This window comes from Ovis aries, chromosome 2 (genome assembly GCF_016772045.2).
Source record: "Ovis aries strain OAR_USU_Benz2616 breed Rambouillet chromosome 2, ARS-UI_Ramb_v3.0, whole genome shotgun sequence".
Classification (NCBI taxonomy): Eukaryota; Metazoa; Chordata; class Mammalia; order Artiodactyla; family Bovidae; genus Ovis; species Ovis aries.
This window is the reverse complement of record NC_056055.1, coordinates 6,607,648-6,626,845: the sequence shown is the minus strand read 5'-3', so window position 1 is coordinate 6,626,845 and position 19,198 is coordinate 6,607,648. Positions and strand designations below refer to the sequence as shown.

The 19,198-nt window shown below is 42.2% G+C and overlaps 1 protein-coding gene across 3 annotated transcripts in view; it reads right to left on the bottom strand.

Moving 5' to 3' along the window:
- ASTN2 (astrotactin 2) overlaps positions 1 to 19,198 on the bottom strand; it is a 1,032,871-nt gene that overhangs the window by 678,431 nt on the left and 335,242 nt on the right. The window lies entirely within an intron of this gene.

The window sequence follows — 19,198 nt, the reverse complement described above, 5'->3', positions numbered from 1 at the left end:
CGCCAGGCCCAGAGCCAGACACAGGGGAAACAGAGAGAGATACCGCCCGGTCCTTGCCAGCCAGGGGATCGTAAGCGAGTCATGGGGACGAATGGGATCCTAAGGAGCCTTTAACCTAATTCATGGCCATGTTTCCCACAGAGTGAGATGCTGGGAATACAGGAGAGAGCAATTCATCCCAACACGGGGGACCTGGGAAGGCTTTATGGGCAGGGGGCAGATTTAGGGCAGGGCTGCAAGGATGGATGGGCTTCAGGAGCAGAAACTGGATGTGGGAGGAGGGGTAAGAGCTGGAGCATCCCTGGCGGGGGAGGGGAGTGTGGGCGGGAAGAAGAGGCGCTGCAGCAGAGTGCTGACAGGGCAGGGTCTGCTGGTGTCCCCCAGGGGAAGCCCCTGAGTGCCGCACTGAGCATCCCAGAGCTTAATCTGGGATGTCAAGGAAGGTTCAAGAGGGAACGCAGACTGTCCCTTAAGCACGAGGTGTCAAGCGCTGTGTGATGAGCTTTGCAGCCATCATCTCACCCCAAATTCAAAGCCCTCTTGGGAGGGAAGGAAGCTTCACGACACCCACTTGGCAGATGAAAGAACCAAGGTCCAGAAAAGGAAAGTGATTTGCGAACAGGGAGCGAAGTCAGACTTGGGACACGGGTGTGACCGATGGACAAGCTCAAGGTTTTAACCACTGTCGCATCGCCTCTCAGTGTAACACTCTGTAAAATGGGAACAAAAAAGAATACGTGTCCTGCTCCTTCCTGGAGGCAGTGTGTTGCAATGCACGGAGGAAAGGAAGGGACAACAACATCTGATCACTGTCCCCGCGCGTCTTCAGCCACGACGGGCTGAAGGGGCTTTGCCCCTGCCCCTTAGCACAAATCCCCTCAATTCCCAGCAACTAAGAGCTCGACCTGAAGACAGCTGGGGACGCCAGAGTCAACCAGTTGCAATTCCCCCACGTAAGGGCTCTTTTTTGAAATGGAGTTGGCAGACGCCCCATGGAGATTCTGGAAGCAGTGGAAGAACAGAGGTCTCGGAGGCCAGTAGGCTTTTAAAATTGCCATTAAAATATTTTACTGTTATAGAAAAGGGAAGAAGGAAGGAAGGAGGAAGGGAGGGAGAGAGGCAGAGAGCTGGAAGTAGGGAGAGAGAGAGGGGGTCTTTGGTTCACCCACACATAATGTTTGGCCAAGGGGAAAATGAGGGCATGAGATGAAATAGCTGCCTTATGGACAGGAAGCATCTGTCATGCTTCCTGCTGTGTCCGGGCAGCAGAGAAAAAGGGAGGGATTTGCCTGTCAGGAGTCTACCCCGTGCCCTTTAATGCCACTGCAGTAGTTTTAACCATCCCAGCTAAACCCTCTCTCCCTTTCTCTCTTCTCCTCTTTCTCACCTTCCCTCCTTTCCCAAACAAACGGCATGTTATGGTGAATGGGGCAGACAGGCTTCAGACAGGAGTCTCTCATACTGGGACAGTCTAGCTGTGATGGGGGCAGTGGGAAGTGGAGGCTGGGACAGTCACCAGGCGATAGGACACTATTATAAGAAAAGCTAACCCTTCCATAGTGTTGGCTCTCTGCCGAGCACAGTTCCAAACCCTTGGCTTGCATTGCCTTGTTTAATCTTTGCAATAACCCTAGGAAGTAGGTCAGAGAAGACAATGGCACCCCACTCCAGTACTCTCGCCTGGAAAATCCCATGGAGGGAGGAGCCTGGTAGGCTGTAGTCCATGGGGTCGCGAAGAGTCAGACATGACTGAGCGACTTCACTTTCACTTTCACGCACTGGAGAGGGAAATGGCAACCCACGCCAGTGTTCTTGCCTGGAGAATCCCAGGGGCGGCAGAGCCTGGTGGGCTGCCATCTATGGGGTCGCACAGAGTCGGACATGACTGAAGCGACTTAGCAGCAGCAGCAGCAGGAAGTAGGTGAATACTTTCCTTCCCATTTTAACGGATGAAGAAATGAAGGCAGGAGGAAATTTAGTAATCTGCCCAGGGTCACACAGCTGGGAAGTTGCAGACCCACAATTCAAATCCAGCTGGTGGCTGCCATCTCTTCCCCTGGTCCCTAGGCTGATGTACAATAAAATATAAGTAAAGACTTCATTTAATGTCCACAGTCATCCTTGTAAGGAAAGCATTACGAACCTTGTTTTGCAGATGAATAAGCCATTCCTCAGAGAGGTGATGAGAGGTGCTGAGTGAGGGAGCTGGAAAGAAATGAGGTCTGCCTGCAAAGCCTGCCTCACGGCTAACCTAATGTGGGGAAGTATGTGTGAGTGTGTGTATGTGTGTGCGGTGTGTGCATGTGTGTGCACATGTATGTGTACACATGTGTTTGCTGTGCACGTGTGTACATGTGTGGCATGCATGTGTGTGCACGAGTGTGCGTGTGGTGTGCATGTGTGTGGTGTGTGCATGTATGTGCGTGCATGCATGTGAGTGTGGTGTGTGCATGTGTGTATGGTGTGTGCATGCATGTGAGTGTGTGTGGTGTGTGCATGTATGAGTGTGCATGTGTGTGGTGTGTGCATGTGTGTATGGTGTGTGCATGCACGTGAGTGTGTGTGGTGTGTGCATGTATGAGTGTGCATGTGTGTGGTGTGTGCAGTATGCGTGCACGTGTGTGGAGTGTGCATGCATGTGAGTGCGTACATGTGTGTGCTGTGCGTGTGAGTGTGTGCATGTGTGTGGTATGCGTGTGTGTGCATGAGTGTGGTGTGCGCAGTATGCACATGTGTGTGTGGAGTGTGCATGCCTGTGTGTACATTTGTGTGCTGTGCATGTGTGTGCATGTGTGTGTGTGGTGTGTATGTGTGTATGGTGTGTGTGGTATGCATAAGTGTGTGTGTGTGGAGTGTGCATGCGTATGAGTGTGTACATGTGTGTGCTGCACATGTGAGTGTGTGCATGTGAGTGTGTGTATGTGTAAGTGTGTGGTATATGCAGGTGTGTGTGTGCATGTGTGGGGTGTGTTTATGTGTGTGTGTGTGTGTGGTGTGCACAGAGGAAGCAACACTTGGCGATCTGGCCTCTGAGGATGAGCAGGGCTGTCACTTGCCCCAGCATCAGAGCACGTTTTACTCGTTTTACAGCTCCTGTGTGGAACCTCAGCATCTGTACTATGGGCAGGAACTCCGGTGAGGCTCATGTAGATCCTACAGCTCCCTCATTCCACATGTCCACAGACTCTGAGACCATGCTCCTGGCTTCTCCAGGACCCCGCTCTGTTCCCACACCCCTGACCCTCACCTCCCTCCTGTAGGTATCAAGGTACCATGTTCAGAATAGGAGCTGACTCCAAGAGAGCCTGCCTCTCCATCAACCTGCCTCCTCGCCAAATATAACACGAGCCACACACGCAACTTTAAATGTTCTATTAGCCACATGAAAAAAGTAAAAAAAAAAACCAGATAAAATTAATTTTCAGAATATATTTGAGTTGACCAATATATTCAAAATATCATCTTAACTTCTTATTTCCATAAAATTATCACTGGGCTTCCTAGATGGTGCTACTGGTAAAGAATCCGCCTGCCAATGCAGGAGACATAAGAGACACAGGTTCGATCCCTGGGTTGGGAAGATCCCCTGGAGGAGGAAATAGCACCCCACTCCAATATCCTTGCCTGGAGAATCCCATGGACAGAGGAGCCTGGCGGGCTACAGTCCATGAGGTTGCAAAGAGTCGGGCATGACTGAGCATCTGAGCCACACACACTTGCTTCTGCTGGGCTTCCCTGATGGCTCAAATGGTAAAGAATCAGCCGGCAATGCAGGCAGACCAGAGTTCGATGCCTGGGTCAGGAAGATCCCTGGGAGATGGGAATGGATGCCAACTCCAGTGTTCTTGAAATTTTTTATATAACTTTCACAAGTGTTCAAAATCCAGTGTATGCTCACAGCACATCTCAACCAGACGAGCCACATTTCAAGCACCCATCATATCAGACAGCACATCCTGGGGCACTTAAATGACACTTATTCCAGAGTATAATTAAGGGCCCGAATCTGGAGATATGAATAAGCCATTGGCCCCACTAAGGTGCTTCATCGTTTTGTTTTTTTTTTTTTCTTTTAATGAGACTTGAATGAGAAATGGTGTGGCTCAGATCCCATTAAAAGACAACAGTCATTGTCTCTACCCTCAGGCACTGAAAGGCAAGTAGGTTTCTAGATTGGTTTAATCTATGAGTCATGAGAGGCAACGCATGTCTGTACAAAGACATTAGTGCACTGGAGTCAGATATGAGTTCTAACTCTACACTCCAGTGATGAGCTGGGAGGGGAGGCTTGCGGAAGCCACCAAACCTCTCTGTATTCTTCTCTAAAAAAATGGGACAGGAACTCTCAGCTCCCACGGTCATTATGAGGAAAATGATCGGCTGTGTATAAACAGTTAGCACAAAGACCAAAGAAGCGCGAGTAAGGGCACACTCATTAATTCAGTGCTGGCCTGAGCTCAGGAGACGAAATGGAGATGCCCCTGGGTGGGAGGGCTGACTCCCTGCCTTCTGTGACATTGTAAGAAGGTGGCAGCCACCCAAGGCATATAGCCGCCAAGTGTCCAGAGAAGCTGCAAGGGGCCACAGGCCAATTACAGACAGCCTTGGAGATGATTCAGACGAATCGAAAAGGGCCCCCTCTGCTAGCATTTTAATATGAAATTGGTGATACAGTGAACCAAAGTGCAGCCATTAATTATACAGGGCTGTGCAAGTATTTCTATTTAGGGGCTGAGAGAAAGTGAGATCGGTCAGAGGCTGGTGAGAGGGAAGGAGTGGAGACAGCAGTTCCTCCGCCTCGTCCCTCAGGCCCCTGGTCTTCCTGGTCCCGAGTGGCCCGGGATGGAGCATGAAGAAGACCGTCAAAGCACCTCCCGTGGCAGGATAAGCACTGCCCTGGCACCTTCTATAAAATAACCCATCCACACTTCACACAGCGTCTGAAAGGTAAGGATCCATTTTACCGAGGGGCAACCTCAGACGGTAAAGAATCTGCCTGCTGTGCAGGAGACCCAGGTTCGATCCCTGAGTCAGGAGGATCCCCTGGAGAAGAAAACGGTATTCTTGCCTGGAGAATCCCATGGAAGAGGAGCCTGGTGAGCTACAGTCCATGGGGTCTCAAAGAGTCGGACATGACTGAGCAACTAACAAACCAACCTTTAGAACCTCAGCACTGCTTATCTAAGATCATGCAAATGACAAGCTCTGAACCTGGCTTCTGTCTGATTCAGCCTCTTTGGTGGTCTAGTGGTTGAGAATCCACCTGTCAGTGCAGGGGACATGAGTTCAATCCCTGGTCCAAGAAGATTCTACATGCCCCGGGGCAATTAAGCCAGTGCGCACAGCTACTAACCCCGAGCACCCCAGAGCCCATGCTCGCAGTGAGAGAAGCCACCGCAACGAGAGGCCCACGCAGCATTACTAGGGGGCAGCCCCCACTCTCCGCTTACAGAAAGCCTTGGCACAGCAGCCAAGACCCGGCACAGCCGAAACAAGAAAAACATCCCTTAGTCATCAGGGGAATGCAGACCAAAGGCACAGTGAGGTAGATACCACTTCACATGCACTAAGCCGGTCACAGTCGAATTAATGAGAAAATAATGGGTGCTGGAAAAGGATATAGAGAAATTGGAACCTGAATAGATTGCTAGTGGGAACGCACAATGGTGCAAAAACTGTGGGAAACAGTTTATCCTTTAGCCCCTCAAGACGTTAAACATACCAGACTACCACATGATCCAGGAACTCTGCCCCTAGGCATATCTGAAAGAACTGGAGAGGGCATTCAATTAAACACTGGTACATGAATATTCATAGCAGCACCTTTACCATAGCCTACAGTGGAAACAACCCAAATATCCATCAGCTGATGGACAGATAAACAAATACAGTATATTCATACAACGGAATACTATTGAGCCACACAAAGGAATGTCGACATGTCACATGGGTGGACCTCGTGTGCAACATTTTGTAACTTAGCAAAACATTTTGCCAAGTGAAAGAAACCAGACATAAAAAGGCTAGACAAAACATCTGAAATAAGTAAACACATAGAGACAGAAAATAGTGATGGCCAGGGCTGGGCAGAGAGAAGAGAGGAACAGGGAGTTTTTGCTAATGAGCGTGGGGTTTCCTTTTGATACATTGCAAATGTCTCAGAACTAAACAGAGGTGACAGTTGCCCAACCCTGGGAATGTATTAAATGGCCATGAATTACACACCTTTAGTTAATCATTAATTTTATGTTACATGAATTTTACCTCAATAAATAAAATGTTAAAAAAAAAAGGGGAGAGAGACGTACCCTCTGTTTTCTCTATAACATCACATGACTCGTGATGAAACCACGGGATGGGGAACTGTGAGCGCAGAGTGGAGGCATCCCAGTGCTCGGGCCCAGTCGCTCAGTCGCGTCTGACTCTCTGTGACCGTGTGGACTGCAGCCTGCCAGGCTCCTCTGTCCATGGGATTCTCCAGGCAAGAATACTGGGGTGGGTTGCCACGCCCTCCTCCAGATCTTCCCAATCCAGGGATCAAACCCCCGTCTCTTACGTCTCGTCCACTGGCAGGTGGGTCCTTAACCACTGGTGCCACCTAGAGACGTCACAGAGCCGCAAGAAAAGAGCCAGGCTCAGGCACCTTGAGTCCTGGACCCAGAGTTTGAGGTTACAGGGTGTGATCTGTCAGTCTGTCCTTGACCCAGTGGTCACCTCAAATAATCACAACACCCATTTGTGTATTCATTCATTCCACACTTACTAAGTGCCCACTCTGTAGCAAACACTGTTCTGAGCACTGAGGGGGGAAAAGCAATGAATAAAACGGACAAAACTTCCCAACTTCTTGACATTTCCTTTTGGATAAGGAAGCAATTCAAATATTCCAAGCAGATGCTGAGCTCTCTGCATGGGAATTATCTCAAATTTGCTGACAAATAAACTGAGACATTCAGAAGTTTTTAGAGGCTTCTTTCTAAAATGACATAAATATTTGGTGGCAAAGAGAGACCTGACTCCAGGTTTCCTCTGGAACAAACCAGGGCATCTGAACAATTTGAAAGCCAAATTATGGAAAAGGCTGGAGCAGTTGTTAGCATGAACAGTCTTTCCCGGGCCTGAGAATTAACTGACTGCAAATCTGCTTTCTCGCACTGGGCTGCCCTGTCCACAAACCTGCTCTGCCAGCCCCTGGTAGGCCCACCCCTCCATACTCTATCTCCCGCGCTCTTGGTATCATGATGGATGGTGGTGACATGTTAAATTATTCAGACTCCGTGTCTTCCTCGAGCTGGTGACAGCGATATTGCATTTTTAGATTGCCCAGAACTGTGCTAGATAGAAAAATATGTAGCTTGGAAATGCAAAACCCATCTGACCCCCAACTGTCCAAGGAATACAAATGGTACCAGTCGTGGGAAGAGGACAAAAGTAGCTAAACTTCCCATGCCCCCTAAACCACACAGCTCACAAATGCTCTGAGCTCTAGGGCTAAACCACAGATGTTCGCGGAGATGCTCTGACCACAACTGCTACCTGTCATCAGGCACCACTACAGGCCAGGCACAGTGCCAGGCACTTCACTCAGAGGTGACTACACATACTCCTAGTCCTCCAAGGTGAAAACAGAGTCTGGGAGAGACGGCACTCCTCATCTGTATTCACACAGCCAGGAAGTGGCAGGACCTGGATTTGAACCCAGGTTTATCTGACCCACAGAGAAGATTCTGTAGCATGACTGGGACTCAGGCTGAACTTTTTAAAAATTTTACTTATTCATCTGGCTGTGCTGGGTCTTCACAGCTGTGCGGGCTTTTTCTCTGCTTGAGGCCGGTGGGGGCTTCCCTCGAGTTGCAGTGCCTGGGCTTATCTCAGCGGCTTCTCCTGCAGAGCTCAGACTCTCGAGCACAGCCTCAGCAGCTGGAGTGCATGGGCTGAGTTGTATCACGGCGCGTAGGATCTCCTCGGACCAGGGATATAACCCGTGTCTCCCGCACTGGCAGGTGGATTCTTTCCCACTGAGCTGCCAGGGAAGCCCCTCATGCTGGAATTTTTAAAATTTATATTTATGGCTAAAAATATCTTTATGGTAAAGGAAAATTAAACATGATTACTTATAATTTCAGAAAAATGTGCTTGCTGTGCTTAGCCACTCAGTCGTGTCTGATTTTTTGCAAACCTATGGACTGTAGCCCACCAGGCTCCTCTGTCCATGGGGTTTCCCCAGGCAAGAAGACTGGAGTGGGTTGCCATGCCCTCCTCCAGGGGGTCTTCCCAACCCAGGGATTAAACCCAGGTCTCCTGCATTGCAGGCAAATTCTTTACCAGCTGAGCTACCAGGGAAGCCCCTCAGGAAAAAAATTAAAATATATATATATATATGTGTGTGTGTATAACTTAGAAGCCCATTTATAGGGGACTATTTAAAAATGGTGGCATATTTCTAACACAGACTTTCATGAGATCATTAAATACAGTGATATAAACCTCTATTTATTGACATGCAAACCTCTTCATGATATATTGTTGGATGGAAAGATATATGGACAATAAATCAAATTTTAAGTGTTAGTCACTCAGTCATGTCCAACTCTTTGTGACCCCATGGACTATAGCCCCCAGGCTCCTCACTCCTGTCTGTGGAAATCTCCATGCAAGAATATTGGAGTGGGTTCCCATTCCCTTCTCCAGGGGATCTTCCTGACCTAGGGATTGAACCTGGGTCTCCTGCATTGCAGGCACGTTCTTTACTGTCTGAGCCATCAGACAGACAATACAAAGAGGAATTTTACTTGTGTACATTTATACACTTACTGATTTTTAGTCTGAATTCCACTGAGTGTGTGTAATAAAAAATAAATAGATTTTAATTTAAAAAATAAAGAAGAGGAAAGTAAAAGTAATTCTGAGATGCTCATGATCTAGGGTGATGACCAAGCTTAAAAAAGCATACGGCAAAACTCTAAGTGCAAAACGATCCTATTCTGTTTTAAAATACACATACACATAAAATATGTAAATATATGCATATATATGCACATATACATACATGCTAAGATACTGAAAGAAATACATTAAGGTGCTCTGGTGGTTCTTCCCTGGGTAGTAAAATTTGGAGTATTTAAAAAAATTTTTTCTTATTATTGCTTATCTGCATTTTATAATTTCCCTCCAATGAACATCTAATGCTTAGTCATTGTAAAAAAAAAAAAAGACATGTAATAAAAGTTACATTTATTTTAAAAATAGATTGTCTTTATTGCTTCAGCTTAAGCTATTCCTCATTTGACCTTTAGTGTTATATGATCATCTAGACCTAGTGATTATTCTACTATCCAAGAAAGGATAAATCTCAATCTATCCCCAGATTTTGGCTTAAAGAACTGCCTTCGGAGGAGAAGCTTTCTAATTAAGCTTAACTCAGCTTACCATGAAAGTATAGCTTTGTCTCTGGAATATCCCACTGTTTCCTAGGGGTGGGGGTAGGGGAGGGAGGGGCTGGATGTTCCAAAGTTATCCATAACAAAATCTCTCCATCCACATTCTCTTTGAAAATGTGATGTCTGCCTCTCCCCTATCAAAGGCAGAGGCTAATGTCTCTCTCTTGAATGTAGGCTGCCTTAGTTATGTGTTTTTAATAGAGAGACTTGACTCTGCAAAAACTTCTAGGACTGGATAATAAAAGGCAAGACAGTTTCTGCCTGGCTCTCTTGATACACTGATTCTCTAGATACTTACTCCCTCTTTGAAAACCTGCCCCTGCATTGTGATAAGTCTGGGCCACAAGGAGAGGCCAATTTTAAGTGCTTCAGTCAATGGTCACAGCTGAGTCCAGCTTTCAAGACATCTTGAAGTATCTTAGTCCAGGTGGAAAAATGTGAGAGAGGCTTCTAGTTGATTCTAGCCTCCAGCCATCTGAGTCACCCACAAGTGTTTGAGTATTTTCAGCTTGATCATTGTGAAGCTGAGACTATCTTCTCTTTGTTTATAAATTTTTGATTCTATGACCATAATAAGATTGTGTTGTCTTAAGGAACTCAATTTGGGTATATTATGCAGCAGTAGGTAACCAGAGCACTTCCCTTGTCTAGCCCTAGAAAAATATCCATACTCCTTTCAATCTGTCCCCATATGGCAACCCTGAGCAATGGAAAGATGAACGGGGTGTCCCAGAGATCCAAGTTCTAAAGCTGTTCCGTTACTAACAAACTGTAAGATATTTAAAAAGCATTGCTGCTGCTGCCGCTAAGTCGCTTCAGTCGTGTCCAACTCTGTGCGACCCCATAGACGGCAGCCCACCAGGCTCCTCCGGCCCTGGGATTCTCCAGGCAAGAATGCTGGAGTGGGTCGCCATTTCCTTCTCCAATGCATGAAAGTGAAAAGTGAAAGTGAAGTCGCTCAGTCGTGTCCGACTCTTAGAGACCCCATGGACTGCAGCCTAGCAGGCTCCTCTGCCCATGGGATTTTCCAGGCAAGAGTACTGGAGTGGGGTGCCACTCATTACCACCTAGTAAATACTACATACCAGCCCTTTACTTTCTTCCCACAGATAGTAGTTCATCTGAATCTCACAGTAACTGGATGAAGTACTGCTATCCCGGTGTGAGAGGCAAAGAGATCGAGTCAAAGACACCGCGGATGACTTTCTCAAGGTCTCAAGGTCAAAAAGCTCATAAATGGCAAAGACTAAATACAGTGGCGGGCCCAAAAGGTACAACAGGATAAAAGAGCAGATTTGGGTTTGTAAGGCTGGCCAAGAATGCAATTCCCCATAATTTGCCCTCTAGATTCTGTCCAGTGCTTTGGAATCACAGGCTCAGGCTGCTCCATGACCCCATACAATGGCTTTTCAGCTGCCGGAAGATTGATCATGTGCCCATTTATAATCTTCCCACCCAAGCAAAATATTCCTACTAACACCTTCATTCTTTATGCGATACATTTTACAAAAATTATGATTTTTCAGATTACAGATTCAATGCACATTTATTATAGAAAATTAGAAATTAAAAGTAAAAAAGCACAAAGAAGAAAATAATAACCAAGTCAAATATTCACTACCCGTTGATCTTTCCTACTTATAGGTTTTTTACCTTTCTTATGCACATGCTTTTACAACTGGATTTTATTGTCTTGTTACGTGAATACATCTTGTGAGTTTTGTTCAAAATATCTAAGCATATATTGATTTATTCACTGATGTCAGAAATATATATTGGGATCCAGTTATATGCTTGGCATTTTTGCTATTTCATAAATTATATATATCAAATGTGTGTGTATATGCACAGATCTTTGTGTGTGTGTGTGTCTGTGCATGCGCACGCACGCTCAGTTGCTTCAGTTGTGTCCGACTCTGCAACTCTATGGACTGTAGCCTGCCAGGCTCCTCTGTTCATGGGATTTTCCAGGCAAGAATACGGGAGCGGGTTGCTATGCCCTCCTTCAGGCGATCTTCCAGACCCAAGGATCGAATCTGCGTCTACTGCCGCTCCTGCACTGCAGGCAGATTCTTTACCACTGAGCCACCAGGGAAGTCCCATTATCTCTACCTGCACCTAGATTTATATGTATTCAATATAATCATCTATACATATATACATGCCTATAATGGCCAAAGTGTTAACAGAGATTTTCTCTGAATACTGAGATTTTCTTTTTGTTTACCTTTTTTCTTAATAAATTGAAATTGCTTGTGGAATTAAAATAAAGCTAAATAAAATAGATCACATTACCGCATGTCATTAAACATTGACCCCAATATCATTTAATGCCTCATATATATTCTACTCTATCAATGTATTATATTTTAATCAATTCTCTATTGTTTAAATTTTATATTATTTCCAATTTTTCACTATAATATTGCATCATGCACTCCTAAAGATAAACCCTACTACACATCTCTAAGCAACCATGTATAGAATTTTCTTGAGATTAAAGAGATGAATTGGTTGGTGGGTCAAAGGGCATTGACGTAGCTAAAGGTTTTTTGATCCATATTGTCAAGATGTTCTCCAGAAAGGTTATACCAACTTCACCCTGATCAGCTGTATATAGGAGCAATTATTTCACTACTTCTATAACACTGAGTATTACATCATTGTTTTCCAATCTTATTGATTTTGATGTGCATCCCAAATTTCAAATTCATTTTGTCAGATTCTTTTCAACATAGTCCAGTGTGCTCAACTCCTTTTTGAGCTTCTGTGTCCAGAACTAGGCATGATAATCCAGATGTGTTCTGACCTACACCAAGCAAAAATGGACTATTACCTCCCCTTGTCTGAACAGGAGATTTCTAATAATGCAGCCCAGGGCTGCTTCCACTTTATTGGCAGCTGACCTGTACTCAATATGCCCTTGCTTCTTTGTTTACATGCACTGCAAACAAATCTGGTATTTCCCATCATGTATTTGCAAATTTTATTTTTCTAAAACCAAAGTAAAGAACATTCCATATTATCAAATTGTATCTGTATATTTTGGCCCTTTTCTTCTAGTGACTCAGATATTTTTGGTCCTAAATCTGTGATCTCATGTTTTAACTATTCCATAACTATGACAAGGATCAGGAGGTAAGAAAAGGACTGAAGAGTTACTGAGTGTCTACAGCATGTCAAGTTACAGACTAGACGTTGATATAAGTTAAAATCATATGGTACATTTAAGAGTATAATGAAGTTGATGTTGATATCTTCATTTCAAATATTAGGAACGTGAGGTGTACAGGGATTATTTGTCTTTGGCAAGTCCATACAGCCAATATAGACAAGAGATGGATTGGCAAGTCTAACAGTGGTCCTTGCTATTCCCTGGGTTCCAAGCCAGGCTTTTGCTTATTTAAGGCAAGGACGTCAATGTCAATGAGAATTAGACAGAAAATAGAACTTGAGAGCTCATGGCTACAGAACTCTCTACAAATTGACATCAATCCTTTAATGAAAACTTTTTGTAAACATATGACTGAGTAAACTGACTATACTATTGAACACACTACAATTTCCTCTTTTACAAACCAACACAGAAATATTGCTCATTCAGTAAATTGGCTCAGAGGTTAAAGCACCTGCCTGCAATGCGGGAGACCTGGGTTTGATCCCTGGGTCAGGAAGATCACCTGGAGAAGGAAATGGCAACCCACTCCAGGATTTTTGCCTGGAGAATCCATGGACAGAGGAGCCTGGTGGGCTACAGTCCATGGGGTTGCAAAGAGTCGGACACGACTGAGCAACCTAACTTCACTAACTTCAGTAAATATCTACTGAGAGCTTATCATATACCAGGGAGTGGGCACGCAGAGAGGGTGAAACAAAAATATTCCCTGTCGTCATAGAACCTGCGCTTAAGATGGAATATCCAGGTGAGTATGTAAAAAGTAATGCACCTATGAGAAGCTTTGTCAAACATCTTGCTGACATTTAGATATCTATGTAATAGTATCTCCTTGATCTGTCTGTGCAACACATCTATCCAAAGTAGAACTGCAATTCACCTGGCATGATTCATTCTCAGTGAACCCAAGATGACTCCTAGCACTCCCAACTTCTGACCCCACAACTCATTATATAAATCTGACCAACTGTTCCTATTGCCCTTGAGAATCAAAGTCAGGTTCCAAACATGCTTCATCACCTATTTGAAATCAGAATATGTCCTTCCAGAATTCTGCAAGTTTCTCTGCCTACCTTGATTCCTTAAAGAGAATAAGTAACTGTTATTCTGAAAATATATCTTCATATTATTTTAGCTCTGGAAAAGTAATTTCCTTAATTTGGAGACTGAACTTGAGGAATGCACTCCAAAATACAACCTAGTACCTCCCCTTGCGGTAGAACCTCACTCTTTTTGAAATATCTTTATTCTCCCTTCACAGTTTTCAGATTTTTTTTCTCAATATAAGTGACATGTCTGACAGATTCAGAATGAATTTAGTTTTCCACCTTCATCTGGTAATAAGGTTTCAGTTGCTTCATCCAATGAGACAATCATTTTCTTGTCCTTATTGTTCCAAAAACAATTTTAAAAGCTTGTTTTATTTCTGCTTGTTTTCTTTCAAATTTGCCCACCATGCACTGACAAATTTGAAGTCTCATCCTTTCTGGGAGTATTTTTATAAGTTTGGGCTAAACTGTTACACATTCATGGACTTTTTTTTCCATCTGTTAGTCTCCTGCACAAACAGTTTCCTCTTCTATGCTTCCCAAATTCTTCCTTCATTGTAACTCTCTGTGATTATTTGCTCAGAGTTTCATTTTTCAGAGTCTTCCTCTCTGTAATACATCTATTTTATTTTAGCATCTCTGCCATAGAACCAGAAAAATCTATCCTCTGACATTAAAATATTACGTGTACATGTGTTCATAAATTCTTGGTTATAATTTTTCATCTCTTGAAATAGAAATGTTATTTCTTGGTTTAATAATATCCAGTGCTGGCAAGGGTTTTATGAAATGATCATTTTCCTAAATTGTTGCAAGCAGTGCAAATTTGTACAACCCTTTTGGGAAGCAATTTGGCAATATAAAAAACAGCCTTAAAAAATGTCCAACCCTTTTGACCCACTTCTGGGAATTCACCCTAAGGAAATCACCCTAAATATAGGAGAGGCTTTATACAGCATTATGCTCACTGAAATGCTATTTATAAATATAGAAAAGTGAAAAATCATTTTATTACATGTCCAGCTTGAGGGGGAGTAATTATTCTAGAATATTAAAAAGGTGTTGATGATAAGATATTATATAAAATATTTGTGTCAAACATTAATTTTGAGAAAGGGGGGCAAAGAAACATAAATTCTATATCATAAAATGATAATCATTGAATATAGTAGAGATTCTCCTAATGGCATAAGAGAATAATGTATTACTAAATAGCAGGCCAACCCTCTTGCAGATAACAACAACAAATTTTGGACAAAAAAAAAAAAAAGAAAACTAGCAAAAGTAAACAAAACCACTAGCAGAGGGTTCTGGAAAATAAATAAAAGCATGTACGCTTTAGGAAGGAGTTGAAACTTAGAGACAGTAGGCAGCGTGGGTAACCTTTCCATGTTTCAGACTTGGTCCTGAGGGTAGATCACAGTTTTAGTGTGGCTCAGGCCAACAGAAACACCAGGGCCAAGGCTGCTGTTTTACCGGACTGAGGACTCAGCGAATCAGTCAATGCTACCAAGGAGTAAGAGCGAGATCCAAAATAAAAGGATAGACCTAGAGAAAGGTCTTGTAATCTGTGTGCTATCTCTGCCCACATTCCCAACTGCCACTGAACCATGGTATGGATAAGGCAGACTCCAATCAGCTCAGCTGGAGAAAGAAATAATAGTAATAACTGAGATTTAAGCAGTTGCTCAGCACAGGCAAAACAGTTGGAGTCTGATCAAGTTCACCGCCTGCAAAACAACATCCAAATTCTTTGGAGAAACAGAATCCAAGAATTTTCATATAATAAATTCATAATTTCTAGAATTAAATCCAAAATTATTTAACATATGGTGACCCAGGAAAATTTTATCCATTCCCAAGGGAAAAGACAATCAGTGAAGGCCAACCTAAGGTGATCCAGATGAACAAGAACCTTAAGATAACTACTATAATTGTGCTCAATGGGATAAAAAAGAAGATAATTATACTGAATAGAAAATATAAAAATTATGAGCAGGAAAATTATACATACAGCAAATGAAGGTTTGTAGAAGCAAAAAACTAGATGTGTAATTAAAAAAAAAAAAACCATTGGATGGGCTGAACAGAATGGAAATAACAGAGGAAAGAATCATTGGTCTTAAAAACAGATTAATAGAAATTCTCTAACTGAAGAAGAGAGACACGAAAAATTGAAAAAAAAAAGCAAAAGTGTTTAAGGGATCCAAGGCACAATATCAAAAGTTCTAAATATAGAGTCACAGAAGGTAGAGAGAGAACATAATAATAACTTTAGAAAATGAAAGTAATAATGGTTGAAATGTACCAAATTTAATATATGAACTAGCAAATCCATAAAGTTGAAGGAACACAATAAATATGAGAAAAAAGCCTATCCTTATAGTCAAACAGCTAAAAATAAAATACAGACGCATCTTTGTTCTTAGCCATTTCAATATGGCAAGAAAAAGAAATAAAAACACAGATTATAAAGGAAAAAATGACGCAATATTTTTTGCAGATGACATGACTGTTTAGAAAAAGAATCATAAAATATTCCAAAACAACTATTAGAATAAATGCTTGAATAATGAAAGTTTAACATAAGAACGTTAATTGTATTTACATATATAGGCAACAAACAATTGGAAAATAAAATTTAAAAACACTTCCATGCAACAGTACAAGAAACTCTAAACTACTTAATAATGAGTTTAGAAAAAGGTGTGAAAGATCTCTTCAGTGAAAACAACATAAAATTGCAAAAGGAAATTAAAGAAAACCTTAACAAATGGAGGAACATATCACATTTGTGGGTTGCAAGACTCAATATTGTAAAGATGCCATATACCCTCAGATTATCTATAGGTTAAATGAAATACTACTTACAATCCCAGAAGCTTTTAGTTTTTTTTTGGTAGAAATTGACAAGGTGATTTTAAAATTGATATGGAAGCACAAATAATCTCAAATCGCCAAGCGATATTAAAGTAAGATGGAACTGAAGGACGTATGCTGCCTGTTTTCAAGGTTTATAACTAGTAACCAAGACGGTGCATTACTGGCTAAAGGATAGGTCTATAGATCAATGCAGCACAGAGTTCAGAAATGTACACAACTGATTTTTCAAAATGTTGCCAGAGGAAAAGTCTTCTCTACAAATGGTGCTGGAACAACTGGAGAGCCATATGCTAGAGGAAATGAGCACAGACCCTTAGTTCATACTGTATATACATATTAACTCAAAATGGATCCTAGAACCAAGTGTAAATACTAAAACTGTTAGCCTTCTAATAGAAAACAGGAAATACGTCTTTGTGACATTGGAGTAGGCAAATATCTTAGATAGGGAATTAAATGCATGAACAGTAAAATAAAAAGATATATAAATTTGACTTTATACAGATTAAAAAATCTTCTAAAGATATCACTAAGACAAGACAAGCCATACAATGGGAGAAACTGTCAAACATATATCTGAGAAAGGACTTGTATCCATAATATATGAAGACTCCTTACAATCATATAAAAAGGACACAAAAAACTCAGTTAAAAAATTGGCAAGTTACTTAAAGAAATACCTCAACAAAACAAATCTCAGAATGGAAACCAGTACATACAAAGATGCTTAAACTCTTTATTCCTCAGGAAAATACAATTAAATCACAATGAGATACCACTATTAAAAAAAAATCTAGCCATTCTAACAGCTGCACAGTTGTATCTCATTGTGATTTAGTGAGCCTTACCAGTTTTGACAAAGGTTTCAAGCACATGAAACTATCAAACAATGCTGATGAGAATGTGCATCAAGCATTTAATTTGAAAAAATATGTATTTCTTGAAAAGCTAAAACCGTAACAACCATATGACCAGGATATTCCATTCCTAGTTATTTACTACAGAGAAAGGAAAACATATGTTCACACAGAGAATTGTGCATGAACATTCATAGCGACTTCATACACAGTAGCACAAAACTGCAACCAACACCAGTGTCCATCAACAGGTGAAGACACAAAACAAAGCATATCCATATAATGGAATAATAGCCAGCATTTCAGAAAAGAACTTATGATTTATGCAAAATAGATGAATTCCAAGGTAACTAAGTAGAATGAAAGATACCACACAGAAAGAATACATACTGTAACATCACATTTACACGAAATTCTAGAAAAGGCAAATTCAGCCTACAGTGACAGAAAGAGGATCTGTGGTTGCCTGATATTGTGGACGGAAAGGATGCATTGTAAAATGTGGCAAGGAATCTTTTGGAGGTGATGAAAATGTTCGCTGCTTTATATCGGGTTGGCCAAAATGCCCATTTGGGTTTTTCCATAACAGCTTACGGAGAACCTGAACAAATTTCTTGGCCAACCCAATACATCTCCAAAACTCAATGAATTGTGCACTCTAAATGGATGCAGCTTATTGTACATAAAATATACCTTAGTTGATTTTAAAATTGCACAGAAAAAATATAAATCAAGCTTGAAAATAAACTAGAGCGAAATTTAAATGTTGGCAATATTTGAATAATGGGATAACAGAAAATTTTTATTTTTCTGGTTGCACTTTTAGGAATTTTAGAAATGTGCTTTAATGAACACAAATCATTTTAAATTAAAAAAAATGAACAAGTTTATGACATGTATTAGATTAAAATCAGCCTCCTGTTCCTGGTTCAATGTATGACTAATATACATATTTTTGTTTAAAACATATTTTTTCTAAACAATATGCTTTCTGTTGGTCAGAATCAAGGGCAAAGAGGTAATCCAAGAGGATTAGTGTTCTCCCGTCTCCTCTACATTTCAGGTGTGAAACCGGAGAAAAGACAATTCAGTAATTTATCATAAACAGCATTTTTAGCAGAATAAGTCTTCTGTAGCTATCTGAAGAACTGAGGCCTTCACTGATATGTTGCATTAGTTCTGAACTGTTTTCGGCATTCAAAATTCATTATATAGCCATCATCAAGGAGCCAAAAATGATTGGCTTTGGAGACAGGATACCTGAGCTTGAGTCTTGGTTCTTTAACTGTTTTACTATGGTGGCGAAACACACCTCATTGAGAAGGAGGATCGCCTACCTTTGAATGAGTGGGCTTGTTCCTGCTCTGACAACAGAATGGTGGAGGCGAGGCTTACAACTTCCAAGGCTCAGTCGTAAAAGGCCATGAAGTTCTGGCTGGTTTTCTTGGGAGGGTTGCACTGAGAGAAGTCAGTCACCATCCAAGAAATCTGGCTACCCAGAGAGTACCATGTTGGAGAGACCACCTGTAGAAGTGCTAGTCACTAGCCTGGTTGAGCTCCTAGTCGACTAGAAGCATCAGCTGCGAGCCACGCAAGTGGCCCATTTTGGCTGCCATTTTGGCTGACTCTATAGATGACTGTAGCCCCATCTAGTGTTTGGCTGTAGCCACAAGGAAGACTCCAAGCAAGAGCTGCCCCAACCAAGTCCTTCCCAAATCCCTGGCCTGTGGATAAAATAAAACAGTGGTTGTTTTTAGCTGCAATATTTGGGGTAACTTTTTATGGAACAACAAT